Here is a 6,090-nt window from a genome sequence, read left to right on the forward strand (position 1 = left end):
ACTGCTTTGCTGCGACCTCCTTGCTTGTTCCTCCCACCTGCTTTCTCCCGCTTGGCCTCTGAGCTTCTACCTGTCCAGGTGCCGTCCTGCCTCGAGGCCTCCGCACGGCTGCCTGCCCCCGGGGCTAGATTGTGTGTCCTCCCGTTTCCTGCGTGGCGCTCTCCCTCTCTCTCTCTCCCTCTCTCTCTCACCTGCTTCAGATGGTTACTCAAAGGCCACATTCTCAGTGGAGTCTTCCCTGACCCTCCAGTCGACCACCCCCACCAACCATCCGAGGCTTTACGGCCGTCTAACAGACTACCATGGTGCGGTGTCCGCGTCCCTACCCTGGGACGTAGGCCCCACGAGGGCCAGGACTTTTGGCTCTTTGGTTCAACCGTTGCTGTCTCCTCGGCACCCGGAGCCACATCTGGCACCAAGGTGTCTGTTGAGCTGTTCGTGCTGGTCCTACCCTAAGTGATTTTATGAACTAACTCGTTCACCTTTTTAGGTATTGAATTATCCTAATTTATAAGTGGAGAGAATTCCTCTGCCCCTGGAAAGTCTTTCCTCTTCCTGATTTATTTTAGCATCTTCTTTCCAGAACAAGGATGTCTTGGGAGGGGATGAAGAAATCAGAACCAAAAATCAATCTTCCCATGGAAATAGGAACGCAGAAATTTACTGAGGTCCTTTCCGTTTCAGTTGCTTCTGAACAGTAAGTATCCTGAAAACTTGGAGAACATTTGGTGTGAGACCAGAGCTACAAGTCGCATTAAAAATGTCTCCTCCTGGACTCTTAACTCTGGGAAACGAACAAGGGGTGGTAGAAAGGGAGGTGGGCAGGGGGTGGGAGTGACCGGGTGACAGGGACTGAGGCCGGCACTTGATGGGATGAGCACTGGGTGTTATGCTATATGTTGGCAAATTGAACTCCAATAACAATAAATAAATAAATAAATAAATAAATAAATAAATAAATAAATAAATAAATTCTCCTGGACAGCTCCTAGGACAGCCATTCCTTACTTGTCTGCTAAAGGAGGGGACATTCAGAGAAAGAACTGGTTCTCTCAAGTCACTGATGCCCTTTTTATGTGGAAGCCCTTGGAGCTGCCTGGCTGTACAGTCAGCCTGACCATTTGGGTAGAAATGTGAGGTTTCTAAAGCCAAACCAGCTGTGCAGTGAGATGGAGCCCAATTTCCTGAGCAGGAAATGGCAAAGAAGACTCCGATTAAATGACTACAATATGGGCATAGCGTCATTTTGTAGAATGCCGACACCTTGCAGTGATCAACAACTCCAGGGGAAAACAGCGTTCAGTCTCACAACGCGGAAGCCTGATTCGTGGCTAATGATTTATCACAGATGTTCGACCCCACTTCCATCTTCAGAGTTAGAAGATGAGCAGACAGATGCTCACCAGCCCGTAATTTCAGGGGAATATCGTACTGCAGCTACAAACAAGCACAGTTCCTATATGAACATGTGAAAAATTGTTACAGAGAAAGTGGAGAATGCTCATTTATGACGCGACATAGAAGTGGAAGTAAATACACCTTTGAATTTTTGACTGAAGGTAAAGATCCTGGTTCATTAAAGCCAAAGGAAAGGAGAGAACTAAAAATAAAAATAAAAATAAATAAAAAATAAAAATAATAAAAATAAATTTTTAAAAAAAAAAGGAAAGGAGAGAACTGAAGGCTGTATCTGACCGGGAGTCCATCCGCAAGGTCAGAGAGCATGGCTCATGCCATGTCATCATCCCAGAGCAACGTAGGGTTGGCCAACGCCGAGGGCATCACGTAGGCACAGTGAGGTCAGGGAGATGAAGAGGCTGCTCTGCAGTTGGACTTTCTACCGATGCCGAGGATTTGGGGAACACTCAGGCTGCGAACGGCCAAGATGCAGCTTGAGGAGAAGAAAACAGTAGTCATCAACTGTGTGTTCTTGCACTGAAGCTCAACAGGAGAGCAAATGAAGAAAATGAAAGCCCCCAAGGTAATTTAATCAAAATCGGTCTCTAGGCCCGGGAGTTGGAAGGAAAGGAGAGCGATGAAGGCCCAGAAAGGATGGCTTCCGGGAGAACCCCGTAACTGGAGGGGCTGGGGGGCAACAGCGGAGCGTGGGGACCGCAGAGACGCCGAAATGGTGGCTGAGACCCGCAAGAAACTTGGTGGAATTATCTCCTTCGTTCCAAAAGGACTCCTCTTGGGAACTTGCTAATGGGATCATACCTTTTAAAGATTCTTCAGATTAACCAAGAGGTAAGAACCGGGCAGGACAGAGTAGACCATTGGGAAAAAGAAAAGCACCCCTTAATCGCCGTCCCCATTGGGTTTTGGAAGCGATCCCCCTACATCCTGACCAGAAAAACAAGAATATGTAAGTCTTAGACTTGGCTCCAAAGCCAACTGAGGGGAAGGAAGTAGTAGGCCCTGGAGGAGAAACCGCCTGCTTGGTCTCTTAGGTTAAAAAGAGAGAAATCAAAACCCAGGAGGGGGCTGGATGGAGCACAGCCCCACTCGCACCCCCGGGACTCCAAAAGCAGGAGCCAAGAGAAATCCGTTTTCTCCAAACGCGTTCCCCCCTGTACTGCTGTTTGGTGAAGCGTGTGGGGAATTTCTGGGTGACTCCAGGCCAAGCAGGTGCTTGTTAGACTTGGGAGAGGCAGTCCTCGCGGGTGCCCGAGGGTGCCCCCGCTTTCTTGCCGGTCTGGCCAACATGCAAGGCCCTGATCATCCCTGGCCTAGGCGGAGTCTGGAGGGGAGCTGCGGGGAGCAGCTTTGCAGGCCTCCTGGGGAGCGGGGGGAGTCCCTCTGGGACAGGAACAGCCCTGCTGGGAAGAGGCCCAGTCCCCAAGCTCAGGGGAAACTCCTCAGCTGCAGAAAGACCTGCCTTCCCGCTGCGCCTCGCCATTCCCACCATTTGAATTATTCCTCGGGTAAAATCCGTTCCTTCCAGACGGCTCCTATTAAAATGCAAACACGTTACCTGGAGGTGTGAATCGAGATATGAATCTATTTATGCTTTAATGTATATTTATTTGTGCTTTCGTGCAGATTAGTTCCTTAAGGTAGAGGGGGTTTGGAGGCAGAGCTGGGCCCCAGGAACGTGGAGCCGGGCGGGGAGGCCCAGACGTCCTGGGCCTGAATCTCCGGGCAGAGGAGGCAACACAGAAGCGCAGGGGGCCATGGGCTTTCCTTTTTCCTTCTATCTTCTCTCTAAATACGGTTTGGGGGGCCAGGATTTATGTTTAAAATAAATGGATCGTAAAGATGCGTATCTTGCCCTTCACTTCTCCCTTTTGTAAAATCTCCCCTTTTCTTCCTTTTGAACTAGGATATAAATTTGTCAGCCTCGCCACGTAGGTAAAAATCTGAATATTGGGTCCTCAAGGAGGCTTGAGTCGGCATCATTTTAGGGAGCGGGGGAGGAACTGACAATATCTGGCAAGTATTTTCGAAACAAATTCATTTCCTTGAGGACATTTATGGAGGGGTCCAAAGAGGACAAGCAAGGGCCTGGGCTTATGTCTTCTGACTCTGCCCAATGCCAGCCTTGTCGGTGGTCTGGCATTTATCGATGCCTTGGCTCTGTTTGTTTTATGCGGTATTATCTTAAGCAGGAAACTGGGAGGTTTACAGTAGATATGGCTCAACAATCCTTTCAATTATGACCATTTCTGCTTGAAAATAATGCATATTCTAGTGCTCTTACTTGACTCACAACTTTCTAGAAGCTGTGGATCACAGTTCCTTAACTTGTACATGATTTTGCTATATTCTCACCACCGTTTGGGGGAAAGTTATTCAGAGAGAATAGATTAAGAGTTTTTGTCTTTGCTCTTTACAAAAAAAAAAAAAGTGTGTGTACTCAGCACTCAGGGCAAAGAACTGAGATTTTTCCATAGAAAAGAAGTCTTTCCGTGTGGTGCCTACAATGTGCCCCACACATACCAGGTTTTATGCCGGAGCGAAGGCCAAGCTCCAGGCTCGCCTGCAGACACCGCCAGGCCACACAGGCCATCACAAGAAATCAAAAATGTCCCAAAACAGCTAATTTCTTAGTGTGTTATGACCGGACCTAGCAATGTATTCTCTCTGGAAGAAAGTATTCCTGGATCGACCAACTCTCAGACCTGGTGTCCCACTCAGGGTCATCTTCGGGAGTCAAGGGCCTCTGCGGGGTCCGCGGACAAGCTGGTGCTGGCGCTGGGCACTGCACAAAGCGCTGGGTCCTGTGGCCTCAGGAATCCTAAGTCACCGGGCCCTGAGCCCCCACGTTAGCATCATCCTCCCCTGGATTCCTACAGGTGCCGCAAGTCCGGACACAGTGACAAAGAAATACTAGAGCGTGCGGACCCCCTGGTTCTCAAAAAAAAAAAAATTCACAGCAAACTGGAGGGTGAGAGCGCCTGCAGGGCGTCTTCATTTCTGATTACAGACGGGCACCCTCTTGGTTCCTTCGAATTCACATCGCGGGGTAGTGGTCGTCCTTCCAGGGATTTAGCAGCATGTCAGGTCGTGGGAGGATCATTTAAACCCTCAGGACCATAGACCAGTCACCCGCCGACCAACTAACACCCAAGGGATGAATTTTCATTTTACTTTCCAAAGTCTCAAGAGAATATTGAAGATCTTGCTTCCACTCAAAGAGAAGGAGCAAAATATTTTAGCAGGGGGCAGGGGTGGGGTTGGTTTTGTTTTGGGTCATTCTGTTTCACTTTCTCTCAAGTATTATTATTATTATTATTATTATTATTATTATTATTTAGGGAGGAAAATGCAATTTCAGTCGACTCAAAAGGAAGGGTTAGTAGTGAAAGCGGGCGTGGCGCTCCAAATGCCACAAATGCCACTGCTCCAATGCCAGTGTCGCATTTCTATGGCGGAGTGGCCCCTCCGTTTAGAGCAGGCTGCTCCTTGCTGGTGCACGAGGTTGCTAGGATGCTCCTCATCCCTGTCCGCACCGGGTTCAGAAAGTTCCCCTGGGCCTGTCTCTTCCCTGTGCCAACCCTTCCTGAGTCTTCCTGGTGCCCCCCTTGGCATCCGCACCGGTAGCCCCCCAGGGCCCTGGTTGCTCGCACCACCTGCCCCCAGCGCCCGGGCCCTCCTTGGGCCTGCGGGCACCTGCATCTCCGCCCCGGGCACGGCAGCCGCCCTCACCAGGGCCTGAGAGACAGCAGATGTCTTAGGATTTTGTCATCCAGCCCTCAGTAAAGCTGGGGTTTGGGTGGGTGTGAAATGGGTGCAGCCCTGCCCCAGCTCCCTCAAGCCCCCGTGGAAGAACTGAGCACGTGCTCTCCACGGGGAATAAGCCTCAGTTTCCCGCAGTAGGGGTCGCCTGATAATGCACTCTGGATTAACTTTATTTTTTTGTGTCACATCTCCATTCCCCTCCCTACAGTTCCTAGGACAGCCTCCCGAATAACCACCGGGGTCTTGTGTCAGGGCCCGCCTCCAGGGAGCCTTCAGCAGGCCGCTGCCACTGGTCTCCTGCCTCCCCATGTGCTTTCCATCTCTAATCAAGCCATGCCCCACTCCACGTCCACGTCAGGCAGCCTGATAACATCCTAGCACCAGAACCCCACACGTCATGGGGCAGGGCTGAGGCTTAGATGACATGTTTGTATTTGAAAGGTTTGATTTCATGTGCAATATGGTTTTCTTCGATTATATCTTTATCTGCCTAAATGCATTGATCTATTATGTCAATATGCTAATGATTCAGAAATCGGGGTCCCCAGGCCAGCTAGAGCTCTCTGTCTTGTTTTTTCAATATGCATATTGATGGCCTATGTGTCCCTTGGATATACCCATGCCCATCACACTGAGCATAGGCCGCCTTCAGCCCAACAAACTTCTGTTTTGCCTCCAGGCTTCCCTGCACCACTCACACTGTTGCTTAAGTCAGAAACCAGAAAAAAAGCCTTGACAACCCTCAACATCAAAGAGGCACACGTTCAGCTACATGCAGTAGACAATTTATACATCCTTTATTAACAGCAGCTTAAAAGATATCGCTTTATTGTTCTCATATAACAAGTGGGTTCAAGGTAGGTGGCTGTGGTATTGATTTAGGAGCTTTAACACACCCAGCATTACTTC

The sequence above is a fragment of the Nyctereutes procyonoides genome, unplaced genomic scaffold, assembly GCF_905146905.1.
Source record: "Nyctereutes procyonoides isolate TBG_1078 unplaced genomic scaffold, NYPRO_anot_genome, whole genome shotgun sequence".
NCBI lineage: Eukaryota > Metazoa > Chordata > Mammalia > Carnivora > Canidae > Nyctereutes > Nyctereutes procyonoides.